Source organism: Phyllobates terribilis, unplaced genomic scaffold (assembly GCF_046119375.1).
Source record: "Phyllobates terribilis strain yellow unplaced genomic scaffold, ASM4611937v1 Scaffold_5__5_contigs__length_657084704, whole genome shotgun sequence".
Classification (NCBI taxonomy): Eukaryota; Metazoa; Chordata; class Amphibia; order Anura; family Dendrobatidae; genus Phyllobates; species Phyllobates terribilis.
In genome coordinates this window covers 212,124,958-212,139,054 of record NW_027362765.1, presented here as the reverse complement: position 1 = coordinate 212,139,054, position 14,097 = coordinate 212,124,958, and the positions used below count along the sequence as shown (strand labels likewise).

Below are 14,097 nucleotides of genomic sequence, written 5' to 3'. Positions count from 1 at the left end.
TGTTCACACATCATGTTTGTTTTTTTTGTTATTGCATATTTTGTGCCTTGCATGTTTTTTCACCCATAGGAAGTAATGGGTCGTGAAAAAAACACTGAAAAAACGCATCAAAATTTGTATCAGCACCAAAACTGCAAGAAAAATTCTGAACAAAATACCCTAGAAGATGAGGTTTTGCTGCAGAAAACTGACGCTAAAAAAAACATGAGGTGTGAACATAGCCTAAATATAAAGAGATGGGGTGGATTTACACCACCCAGCTTCCAGCATTAAATATAAACACTAAGATGAGGAGCCGCTGCGGCCCCAGTGCTGCAGTACAGCAGCACCACTTCTGCCCTCATATGATAATGAGCGGCCATGAATGTTTTTTTCCCCACATGCGGACTTTCCTCATAGAGGTTAGGTCTATGGGGAAAGCCAGCATGCCGACCCGCAGGAGAAATTGACATGCTGCGGTCTGAAAGACGCGCCGCATATCAGATTCCACAGGTGATCCGCAGGTGCACAGAGACCCATAGTGGACATGGGATTTCTAGAAATCCATCCACTATCCTGTAGCAGCGTTTCCTGATCGTAAGTACATACCTTACCGATTGGCGGTAATTTAACAGCAAAGTTACACAGACAGCAGTAAAAGATGTGCACTGAACAATCCATGATAGTTTATTGGACATAGCCTGCCATTATTCTCAGCAATACAGGTCCTATTTAAACAGAACAATGCACTACAGAGAATGATGATCTTCAAGCTGCCCAAAAGATTGTTTAATCGTTTGTCAGGAGATCTGCAGCTGCAAGATCATGAAACGAGCGTTCCTCAGAAGTCTCGTTCACAAGAAACTTTCAGTGGAAATGGACATTATTTCAACAATGTTAGTCAGGACATGAGTCGTCATCATGTTAACTTTTCATTAATCTAAGGGCTTATTCACACCACACTAAGATGCACGTATTTTATGGGCTATTGTACAGCTGCAATTCCTGACCTGAGCACGTGTCTCCAACCCAAACTAACTGGGACCCATGTCGCTGAGGCTGTTCGTTCAGGTTAGGAGACACAGCCGGGCAAGGAATTGTGGCCATAACAGATCAGAAAATATTCCTGCTATACGGTCACGTACTAGCCATTGGATGAGTGACCATCATTAGAACCAGATGAGTTTGACAGCTGGGACCCACCACCCGCAGTTACCCGAGCGCTGCCATCACCTATATTAATCAGTGCCATAGACCTGAATGTATCCAACGTCTACTAGCTGTGGTCTAGAGAGGAACGGCAGACAAGGGTCCCTTGGTCTAGCAATTGGTGGGGGTCCTATTGGTAGGACCCACAGTAATCTAATAATTCTAACCCATCAAGTGGACAAGTGATAATGTATCCAAACTGGAATACCCTTTTAGGATAACTGGAAATCTTGTCAGCTACAAAACCACATCCTAAGAGTCTGAAAAAGATCTCACTTCATTTTCGGGCTGTGCGCTCTTTTACAGAGAGCAGAGGTCGCACTACATATTTTACAGCAGGGTAAAAAATACTTCTGAAAAATGCTAAGAGGATTATTTTTAGCCACAGATGAGTATGTGGTTGTGGGTGTGACCGGAATAAATCAGTGAAGTTAGAAGGGGCAGTAGAAGAGCATGATTATTACAGGATACACCCATCACTCCTCCCTGTGAACTCCACGGAGCCTCAGCTCTGAATCCACCACGTGAAAACCATAATGTCCGGCCACAGCTTTGCTGTACAATTCCTCCACCTACTGTAGCTCCTATTCTGCAAATGAGTAGCACACTACCATGAGCATTATCATCCACACCACCTTGTGTGGCCTCAAGGGTTATGTTCCACCCCATAGCATACACTGGATATTATACAGTTTGGATAATGCTCATCACTCATCCCTTCTGTTAGTTGGGGCACGATTATTAGTGTGATGTAATAGTGTGTCGACTTGCAAGAACAATCTGCAAGCAATGACAAACTTATGTCAAGCGCAGGAAAGGGGTAATGCAATAAATAGCTGCCCAACTTTAAAGAACAACTACAACCCCTAGCTGGTAGTGAACATCTGTATCTGTCATGAGCTCTTGGGAGTTCTAGTTCCCCAAAGATAGGAAAGGGCAAAAAGACTAACAGAAATGAAAAAAAATATGCATTTGCTTTATTTATATTTTACTATGTATTCTTGGCAGCTCGCTGTCCTAGCACCTTTATTTATAGACCGCTCCCCAGCCATATCAGCAACAGTGCATGGAGATATGTAGAGATAACCTGTCTGCCACCTGAGCAGTCAGATGAATAGTGTTAGCGGGTGTGGGGCAGCAGTAATACTCAGAGGGAAGCGATGGGCCCCACTGTGCTGACCCAGCCAATGTCATCGCCTTGACTCATGTCACTTCACTATGTGGACTCAGACAAAGGCTTGGAAAGGGTGTGCAGTACAGGGAAGAAAGACTAGGGGTTCCACAGAAAAAGTTTGCCTCTTGGTGATCGACTAAGTTTCAGTTTTTGCGTTTCCTTGGTATGACAATCCTGTTCTTTAGATTTTACTTTACACCATTTACTTATGGGATAAATCACTATTTTTTGATAGATCGGACTTTTAAGGACGCACCAAATGTGTTTCATTTTTTTTAAATTAAACTGGCAAAAGGGGATTGACTCAACTCATTTTTTGTATTTTGACAACACATTGGCACTCAGTGATCATGTCACAGGGGAAAAGGGAGAGACCAATAAATGCCCAAAACCGCAACACATGACTCGCGTGTCTAATGACGCAGTTAAAAATTGACAGTAGTATTCAAAAGGAATCCATCACCTCCAAAAGCTCTATTTACATGCAGATATAATGGTGTTCAGCAGTTCAGTAGCCTTTACATCACGTTAGGCCGGTTTCACACGTCCATATATTTCAGATACCAGAAAAAAGGGGTACTGGAGATATCCGTGTCCAGTGTGTCCGTGTGTGTCACACGTGTGGCAACTGTGTGCCGCATCAGGATCACACATACCGGTGCCTGGGAACCAGTGTACAGTTAGCGCTGTTCCCAAGCGCCGGGTGCTGAACGCTGCCCTCATCATGGTTCCCTGCCTGGGCTGCGATCAGCACCAGCAGGAACAATGATGTGGGTAGTAGTGTCTACTCCCACTGTCTCCACCTGTAAAAATAAGAATAAAATAAAAAATCCATATACTCACCTGTTTTAAGTGTTCCCCGCTGTAATCCATGCTACCGATCAGCAGAGGAGCAGGGTAGAATGACACGCTGCAGCTAGCGGCCCCGGCCTTCCGCTGAGCTCACCCAGTCGTGTATCACTCACTGAGCGCAGATCCGGGGCCCGCTTGCTGCAGCGCTTCATCGCGCTCAATGTATAGTGTGTGGTGACTACTTCAGCTCCCTGCACCACTATGATGACGGGAATAGAGCAGCTGCAAGGAAAATAAAACTTAATTTTCTCACTGTAGCTAAACTAGCGGGTTTTTTTGTCTGACCGGTTTCGTTTAAGGGGTTAAACAACAGCCATCTCTGGTCAGTGCTGTTAGAGGCAGATGCCTGCTGTATAACACAGTTGACATCCATGTGTGGAGCAAGCACAGCTGCTGAGCCGGCTTCATACAACGGCATCTGACGTGCAACATTCATGTCACACCAGGAAGGGGTTAAACAGGTGCTAGTCAACCTGAGAATGCGGATCTGTGTGCGTTAGAATAGGGCCTTATAAAGGAATAATTTTCATTAAAAAAACAAACAAACTTGAATCTGAGCAGTTGTATGGTTCTCCACAATCACGATAATAGGATTAGAGGTCAGAACCAAGTCAAGATAAACATAGACACATCAGTCACATGACTTCAGTACGCTTACAGGAGATCAGACCGACCTCTTCACATATAAGAGGACATAAAAATCATCATACTACTGAGCACATTAACCCTAGAACACATACCTGGGGCCTCGCAGACCCGCCCTGTTAATGGTTTTCTATTTTCTGCAAGATTACTTTGGTTAGAATTTTGAAACTCTAGGTATTCCTCAGGTATATAGTTGTTTGTCATTTTTGTTTGAGTTATTCCATGTTATTTGCACACGGGCCTAAAAGGCCCCAGGTATGTGAAAAAGTAGCTTTTTATGGTCATGCATTCTAGGGTTAAAGGAATGAAGATGATGGTAATTAAATGAAGCCCCCCACAAGCATACAATGATTCCTTTGTTCTATAGCTGCAGATAGAACTGGCAACTCCATGCTGATGTAAAGGTGACCATATATTTAGCATGGATGTGTTCTCAATGGGGAGATGGGAGTAAGTGGCCAGACATCTTTGTCAGTGGCTTATCTGCCATGAGATCAAAGGATAGGGCATGTTGAAATACAACATGCTTGATCCTTCTACTGTCAGAGAGTCAGGACACCCCTATGCACATGGACGGTCAGACAGCAGACGTTTTTGGGTTCTGCTGACAGTCATTAATATATGAATACGGCAAAGCGTATGGACCATCTGACCACAGACATAAAATATTTATCTGTAGATCACTGGCAGAGCCAGCTAAATTCAGTAGCATCTGCTGCTAATCCCATGTGGATAACCCCACAGACATCAGATTTTCAGTGGCCCTCACAAAATTAAGGTTGATCTTCCAATATCTGCTGAAAATGCTCTCATGTCTATGGTCAGCTTTAGGGGCTGACTGGGGCAGACATATTGATGATCTAGGGCTAGGCCATACAATGGAAGATGCGTTGCAGTATTCAATAGCGACCCCCAACCAATCTATGGAGCTGCTGGGTTCCACTCTGTACACTGCTTACATCCAGCCGTTGGAAGAGATGTCAGCCAATCGGTGGGCGCTGGGTGTCATACCCCCACCAATCTTAGCCCATCAACGTTCGTCTTGGATTATCCTTTTAAATACAACCAGCCAGTTTTTGTTTACCACCTCAGCATTATTGTGCTCTTTAAAGGCACCGCGACTGCACCCTACTGTTAAATCTGCACCCATACTGCTATAGTCTTTTTTCTAATAAGGCGATTGACGTTCCATATTAATACTGCAATATTTCCACAAAGAAGGAGGCATTATTAGATGACTGGAGGAGGGACTAGTCCGTGGGAAAAAGACGCTGAAATAGTAATTTGCATATGTGATGCTGAAGACTAAAAGCTCAAAGATTGCAGCGCAACAATGATGCATCAAACACCTTACTGGAATAAAGGAATCTGCACCCATACCTCTATAGTACCGGATGGGAACATTCTGGAGACTGTACAAGTTCCCTTTAAATGATAACCCATCATGTTTTCCATAAACAATAAGATCTTGAGTTGTTTTTACATAAAAATAGTTCTACTCATCCATGTGATGTATGTACAATGCCTGCTACTAAGCATCTCGGTGGTGCAGTCCAGACTAAAGCCATGTGTCCTAAGCGTGAGCATTTCATCTGCACATGAGCCAGGTGCCAAAGGGCCAAGTGAAGGGAGGGCTTCCTCTCACCAGGTCACCTAGAGCTTCCCCACCCCTGGTCTTGTCAAACATTCATTTGTTGTGAATTGCACATTTTATGCAAACACTGAAATCATAATTTCTTAGTAGCACATCACCCAGTGTGAACATGGATGTACTGTGAAGAATGACGAAACTATATGCGAATGAACAATTGCCCTGCCACATACAGTCCTGATTGCTTCGCTCAATTCACATTGAACAAACAACTGAAATAGAGATTTGACAGAAAGCTATTTTAAAAAGTTATTTACTTGGTACAGCTTGTAAACACGAACATTTTCATAATTAAATGAATAATTTGTTGTATGGTTGTTTATTGCCTAGGATACAGCCACCTCTGCAGTCTGAACATGCGTAGCGTTTACAAGCCGATTTCTACAGTGCATGAGCACTGCTGAGCACTGCACTGAAGCGTACTTGTTAGCCCCCTATCCCACTCACCATCAAAGCTCCTATGATGCTGCATAGACTACACAGACTCATACAGCTGCATTGTAGAGCTCAGCGATCGGGTCAATAGTGCAAAGGTGATGGCCTGAACTGTCGATCAACTATCAGAACGGGCCCACAAAAATCAGGAAGCAGGGCTGTGGAGTTGGTAAGACAAGACTCCGACTCCACAGCACTGGTCACTACTGAGCATGTACATAAAGTGCAGCACAGATTCATCTCACCTAAAAGCAGAGATCCTTAGATCAGGAATAGAACAGACACATTTAATAACTTTCCCAAATTCTTATGAAAACATTTACAGCTAATACTGCATTGTACTACTATACCAATTTATTATATATTTTTGGAGTCGGTCCATTTTATACTGACTCCACCTCCACAAACCTAAGGAAGTCAGTTGGCCGATGAGCTGTGCGCTCCTGAATAAATAGAAGCCCCCAAAAAAATCCACATGTATTGTATTTCATTTAACATTACAGTTCCGCCACTAAATGTTTTGTAAAGGGGTTGTCTCATCAGAAACACCCCTTTAGGAATGTGGCCGAACTGACCAACTCCCAGCAAACAGTATATTTTGCCAGAGAAGCCAAAGTCAGCTGAAGGGTGGCTGTAGTATTACATCACTGCCATTCAGATGAATGGTTATCCATGTAATAGAAGGACGGCTCAACGGTTCACCAGAACAGGAGCAAATCTTACAGTCCTAGCCAATTTAGGGTTCTTACAAGAAGGAGACCACCTCTAAATGCTCTAATACGGAATATGGACAGAGGTTATAATTATGTGAAAACCCATTTAATAGCCGTCTCAACAAGGTAAAGGCAGAAAAGTGTGAGCTTGTATTGTATTGTAACAAGTGAAACCTTGCCGTCATGGCTGTAACCAGCTCTCATGAGGTAAGCAAAGGAGATCACGCCCTGTACAGGTAGAGGAGCCGTGATCTCCCAGCACTCACGCAGGCTCCTACCTGTTTAGTAAAATATCTGTCACACAATAACCGCTTTAGGCTAAAGTCTGCATTCTTTCATTTTGAAAAATAGGAACAAGGGAAAAAAAATTGTAAATCAGCACCCCAAGAAAAAAAACAAAAAAAACAAGAACAATTCTAGGCTACATTCCCACGATGAGTTTGCTGAGATTTTCTGCACCTATTAGGCTATGTGCCCACGATGCAGAAATGCTCCGGATTTTTCCTTAGCGTTTCTGCATCTCCCTGGCAGAAACAACACATGCGGATTGTACATGCGTTTTTCTGCCAGGGACAAGCGTAAGTCCTGCGTTTTTCACATGCGATTTCGCATGCGGGTTGACAAGCGCTTTCCAAGCGATTCTAGCATCACTTGGAAAGTGCTTGACAACATGGTCACACTATATAAATCCATGCAAACGGCATGAATTTATATAGTGTGACCAAGTTATAGTAAAAGAATGGTAAAAAATAAACATTATACTCACCTTCTGACGGCCCCCGGTCTCCTTCTCCGCTGTGTCCGATGTGTTGGGCGGCTCGTGGTGGTCTAAAAGGACCTTCCATGATGTCATTTAGTCATGTGACAGGTCACGCGCGTGACCTGTCACATGACTAAATGACGTCATGGAAGGTCCTTTTAGACCACCACGAGCCGCCGGGGAGCCAGGACAGATCGCTAAGGAGACCGGGGGACATCGGAAGGCGAGTATAATGTTTACTTTAAATTATTATTTATTTATTTTTTTTACAGGTTCTATGGTATTCGGGTTTGGAGGAGAGTCTCCTGTCCTCCAGACCCAGGTACCATCCGCACATTGAATCGCTTAATATCCGCATGTGCACATGTAGTGATGCGGATATTATGCGATTCAATGCAAGTCAATGGCGGCGATTACGCAAAATTAATGGTAGTGCTGCAGATTTTTCCGCAATGATAATCCGCAGTGGAAATTTCCGCAGCATGTGCACAGCACATGTGGATTATCATTGGGGAACATTGCAGATCTTCTACCAAACGTTTTTTAAGCGTTTCTGCGGTGGAATTGCCGCTGCGGAAACGCTTAAAAACTTTGCATCGTGAGACCACAGCCTTAGGAATATCAGGTTACTTGCGTTTTTATCGCTCCAGTTTGTATCTCTTTTAGGCAAATCAGGTATTAAATAAGGCCTAATTCACACACTCGTGAAGAACTGATACTGGTGTCATCAGTGTTTTGGATCAGTGTGTCATCATGTCATCAGCATGTGGTCCATGTATCTGATTTTACATACAGTGTCTGAATGAGGGGCTCAGAGCAGCTTTGTTTTTGATACTCCTTAATATTTTCATACAGTCATGTGTGGATTACAGGCGTTTATCTGCAGGTTTTCCACATCTAATGAACGTCTTTGGGAAAAATCTGCACATAAAACTCAGCGTACCTGTAAGATTAATTGACATGTTGCGGACTTGAAACACTCACTGCAGGTCAGTTTACGCTGAGTAAAAAAAAAGCACAGAGGGCATGAGATTTGTGTAAATCCCATCCACTTTGCTGGAACTGTAAGATCCTGCGCTTTTGACACAGCATCAAATCCTCACCAAAAACTCATCGTGCCTAAGACATTGGCAGCATAAAATTAGTATGTGCCACCAATGTCTGATTGTTGAGAGCCGGAGATCCGTGACCCCTGCCATTTCCGAGACTAAAGTAGCAGCTGCCGTCCAATAACAGAGACCTTCTCTTATTGGACAGCCACCAACTAATACAGATATACTCAAAAAAAACGGAGGCGAGTTTTCTAGCACTGCTACCAGTTGGAATAATGAGTCTTTTGGACACGTGAGCAGAAACCAAATAAGTAGTTAATATAGATTAATTAGCTACGTAATCGCCTTCTGAATATGTATTACTCGTGTTGAATTACTACACAAAAAACCTGCCCTGAGAGTAGTGACAGCGCTGTTATGTACCAGTACAGACACAGCTCACATTCATCAAACTTGATTGGCTGCTGTGGGCAAACCGGATCTATACTAGAACTAGCTGTACTATTCAGGGAACCATGTTATCAGGGGTAGCTCTACATTTCTGGGTGGTGACTATTACTTTCTATCATGCTGCTTCCAGGAAGCACGGTGGCTCAGTAGTTAGCACTGTAGCCTTGCAGCGCTGGAATCCTGGGTTCAAATCACCAAGGACAACATCTACAAGGAGTTTGTATGTTCTCCCCATGTTTGCTTGGGTTTCCTCCAGGTTCTCCAGTTTCCTCCAACACGCCAAAGACATACTGATAGGGAATGTAGATTGTGAGCCCCGATGGGGACAGTGATGATAAGGTCTGTAAAATTAATGGCGCTATATAAGTAAAAATAAACAAAATACAGTATCGTACAGCCACACTACACTAAGCAAAATGCTTTTCCATGAGCTACTTTAGAGGGAATATTAGCCAACTATATATGTAAAACATAGCCATGTCCTGTAGAGAGATCAAATAATTACATTAGGTCCACCTCAGAGGGGTTTTTTTAATAAAAGAAACAAGCCATGAATATCAGTAATCAGCGATTTCAGTCTTCAGGTCATTTGTGGCTGGGATGTAATCACGTCTGGTCAGGTGAAGACTGGAGCAGAGGGGGGGTTTTGGGGGCAAGTATGGCTCATTTCTTTATTTTATAAGCATTGCTACATTCTGTAAAAGCTATTAAAATAAATAAAATAAAGCAGGAAGTTTTTTAAAGAGCAAGGCTACTCACAACAGGTGTGCTGCCAAAGAGTCTCAGCAAATCAACAGGAAGATCTGCATCAAACCGTGCAGACTTATGTGCTCCTTATTCTCCTACCACTCCTGAGCGGTAACATTTCCATCCAAAGAGTTTTTCAGACTATGAGAAAGGATAGCACACTGGTGGTGAGTGGTGGGCCTGACTGTTGGGGCCCTGGGATGTAGGAGCCATAGTAAGTACGGCACAATAGACAGGAGCAGCGCTGTATTATACCTGGACATGAGCACCACTGAGCAGGAATAAAGCCAATGAGGCTAATATTCCAGATGATGGCACGTAACAGTGTGAGGAATAGTCAGACAGGAATTGTATAACTTTACACTAGTAAAAAGTTATCTTATCTTTAGAACATATGACTGACAAAATGAACAAAGAAAAAATGTGGGGGGGATCTAAAGGCCTCCACAGTTCTCCATTTTAACCCTATAGGTTGGCACATGTGTACATGCCCAGTACTGTTTCTGGGAGCACAATAGCATTGTGGATGCAGCAAGGGATTTATGTTGTTTTGTGCCATTAACCTTAACCTAATTTTTCCTGATCCAGAAACCCCCTCCTTTGAACCCAGCTGTAATTTGCAAATAGTTTTTTAGAATATATTATTTATGTCTATTAAACCTGGTGCTGTTTGGGCTGTGGCATAGTGTGTGGAAATATGTCTGTGTCCCAATCCATACTGCTGACACGCACAAATATCATGTTAACGGCTGCTGGTCCCCAGCATTAGAGAGGGGGCTCCTAATTTTTTATTATTGAATTAAACAGGAACAACAAAAATGTCAGATAATTATTCAAAATAAACATGCTGGTGACATGGCAGAAATCTCTCCAAAGTTTGCATGCAGTAACCTGCTGCTCCTAGCAGTGTGCTACATACAGTAAAGCTGGTACACTGTACAGTGGCATTCAGAAAAGCAAACATGCCAAAGGTTCATCCCGAACACACAAAGCCTCCACAATCCGATAGTAATCAGGGGTATTTCTAGATTGCCTTCATTTGCTACATTACTAATCCAAGAAAGGAAGCAACAAAATAGCTGATACAGTTTGTTTGCCAGAGTCCAAGTAATGCAACTTTAGGCTATGTTCACACATTTTGGGTTTTTCAGCTTTTTTTGCTGCAGATTTTTATGCAAATTTTCAGCTGGGTTTTGCAGTACCAGCAAAGTCTATGAGAAACCAGAATCATGTTTTTTTTTTATTGCATATTTTGTGCCTTGGTTGGGTTTTTGGAAAATAGAGCATGTCACTTCTTTCAGTGTTTTTTCACCCATAGTAAGTAATGTGTGGTGAAAAAAAAATGCATCAAAAAAGCAACAAAATTTGCATCAGCTTTTTTTTCAGTGTTTTTGATGGCAACATAGAATGGGGTTCTTTTTTCACAGAACTTGATGTACATGCATAAATAAAGACAGAAGGACAGTGAAAAAAAAACGCATCAAACCCTGCGTTTTTGACGCAGCTGATTTCCTGCAGATTTGTGACGCTGAAAAACACAACATGTGTGAACATAGCCTTAATGACCTGGGTGTTACAGCATAAAAAAATAAAAAATTGTAGCATTCATTGGTGATTTGATTCGCCAACCTTTGCCCATCTTCTTCATGCAGGAGACCATGTTGATGTCTAATGTATATTTGATTTTTTTTTGGTACACTGGTCCTGGAGGTGCTGTAATACATGTGCAGCGTGGACAGAACAGACTCTTCTTCCATCTCCTTGTTCTACAGAGCCAGTAAATATTTTGTCTCCATGTAGGGGACGAACCAGACATTAAACGGATAAGAACAGATGCTACAACCGATCTCCAAGATGTGATGTGAACATGGTTTTTCTCTACCGCTAACACCTATATCCTTTTTTCTTTCTTCACCACAAAAGGTGCAGGTTTCTTAGATAACAGATGTGGGAGTGAGATGCAGCGGTTTAGTCTTTGACATTTTATGAACGGTTATCCTATGATAAGAGGATCATTTAAAAATAAAAATACGACTGTGAATTTTCATCAGGGTACGTACACACAACATCTTTAAGATGACGGCAGAACAGCCAAGATTTCCAAGGCGAAAACACTTCAGGAAAATACCAGCGGTCTTTTCCCTGAAGCACCTTTGCTGACATCTTCTCAGTAGTTTTTCCAGCAGCTCTGCCGCCGATGTCTTTACCCTATACTTTCTAGTATATAGATCGGGTAGCTTCAAAACAAAGCCACCTCTTGAGTGAACATATTACTTATTGGAATCACTGCAAGGTTTCCGAACCCTGAAGCGGTTAAAAGTGACATAAGAGGGAACATGTGCCCTGTAATATCGTTTTCACATTGTTGTGCATTATGGTGATTTTTTTCAGCACTTTTTCAGGCAAAATTCACTTGAAAAAGATGCTCTAGTCACATCGGTACTGTGGTGGATTTGTCAGACGATCGACCCCAGCAGTGCCCAATGGACCTTATAATGAGGGCTATTGGGTTCCGCGATGGTGTGTCACTGTAAATGAAAAAAGAGACGCCACCATATATATGACTACAGCCACAGTGGTCATTAAAGAAAGTCATGCCATGTACTGATACCACGATTCATACTTACTGGCACTTTTTTTTTGCAATTATTTTCCATTTAATATGTCTATCAAGAGATTGATAGGGAACCTCCATCTATAATGTTCTCCTCGGGTTCCTCCCATACTCCAATAGATATATTGATAAGGAGCCACAATGAGGGCTGTGAGTGATGACAGCGCCTGTAAAGCGCTGCAGAATATACTGCCGCTATATAAGCAAAAACAATGTTCATAGGTCCCAACTCTGACTATGGATGGGACTGTGAGGAGACAAAACCTTTAACAGAATAACAAGCTTATCATGGGATATGGAAGAGAGCAAAAAACAAAAAAATACCAAGAGCCGATGGCGTCTAGCTTTGTACTTGATTTTACTGATGTGCATGTTAGTTAGTCCACCATTGTGTAGAGAAAAACAAAAGTCTGAATAACCAGTTTTCAGTCCAGATTAGACCAACTCCTAATGTAACATAGTTACACAAACATGTATCATTCCAGCATTGCACAGACATATTAGAGAGGTTGCGAATAGATATGCAGGCCCTTAGTCCAGCGGCCATGACAGTAATCTGTTGCCACCAGACGGGGATGTTGTGACCCTCCTCTTCTTCTCATTAGCCAATCTATCACTACGTTCATGTGCTGGTGTGACGAGCATGTTATGCATGTTATGTCGTGCCAGGCTGACTCATCAACACAAGAGCCAGGAATGCTGTCACTGGCTGGCCACAGATTACAGATATGGACAATAGACCGGGTCCTAAGAATCATGTAACAATGACTATAGATAAATCTAAGCAGCCCAGAAACCATTGGGGAAAGTCATAAGAACTGATGCAAAGAAAAAGTGTCGCAGTTTCCCAGAGCAATCAAATTTAAAAAGGTTGTCCACTTCTTTTACATTGATGGCCTAGTCTTAGAATGGGTCATCAATGTCTGATCGGTCGGGGTCCGACACCCGGTACCCCCGCAGATCAGCTGTCACCGTTGTTGGCGGCCGCCGGCTGGAAGTACTTCGTTGCCGAGTTGCCGAACTGGCAGTCTACTTGTAATCGCTGCAACGGGGTACGGCACATCCGCCTCCTATTGATTTGAATAGGGGGCACTGGGAGTCGGACCCCGGCCGATCAGACATTGATGGCCGATCCTAAGCATAGGCCATCAATGTAAAAGGAGTGGACAACCTCTTTAACTTAAGCCATTTTACAGTGTCTCTGGGAAATTCGAGGACGAATCTGATCGGATATTATGGGAAACTACTGCACTTTTCCTTTGTACCAGTTTAAAAAAAAATCTCCCCAATGTCCCACCAGGTCATGTAAATAAGACAGCAAGGATCACTTTACGTCGTGCTGTAACAGATGCAATGGGCAGATCACAATAGGGATCAGAGTCCGGTCTTCCCGAAGACACGTAGTAGTAACCACACACAGGAGAGCTGTATAGAAGGAGGGATGGAGCACTGCGTAGTACGACACAGCACAAACACATGACCAGAAGCACAATAACAGAAGCCACCACACACTATCATGTCGCCCCTGAGCCAGATGACACTCACCACGCCAGGGAATAACCTGACACCACTCAGCCGCGGCCCGGAGGCGCTGTCAAGACGAAACTCGCTCACTCGCCTCTTCCGCCCCGGTGAAGATGGCAGCGGCCGGTCTAAGGAGGAAACGACAGCTTATACCGCGCATGCGCAAGAGGAGACACAACACAGAATGTCTAAAAGCAATAAAGCTTTCGCTAGTTGCGAAGGGTGTGCACAGCCCGGCGCATGCGTAGGGTGTACATTTGTGTAACGCATGCGCGGAAAAGGTCGTGTCACG

General features: G+C 43.2%; 1 protein-coding gene and 1 pseudogene across 2 annotated transcripts in view; both read right to left on the bottom strand.

Annotated features, from left to right (window-relative positions):
- ITCH (itchy E3 ubiquitin protein ligase) overlaps nucleotides 1–13,999 on the bottom strand; it is a 77,429-nt gene extending 63,430 nt beyond the window's left edge. For both annotated transcript variants that reach the window (XR_012322027.1, XM_073683768.1), the window contains exon 1: nucleotides 13,827–13,999. The gene's annotated coding sequence lies outside the window, so the exon portion shown is untranslated. The remainder of the gene's footprint in view (nucleotides 1–13,826) is intronic.
- On the bottom strand, nucleotides 11,356–11,528 carry LOC141151183 (U2 spliceosomal RNA; annotated as a pseudogene).
- Nucleotides 14,000–14,097: the final 98 nt, after the last annotated feature.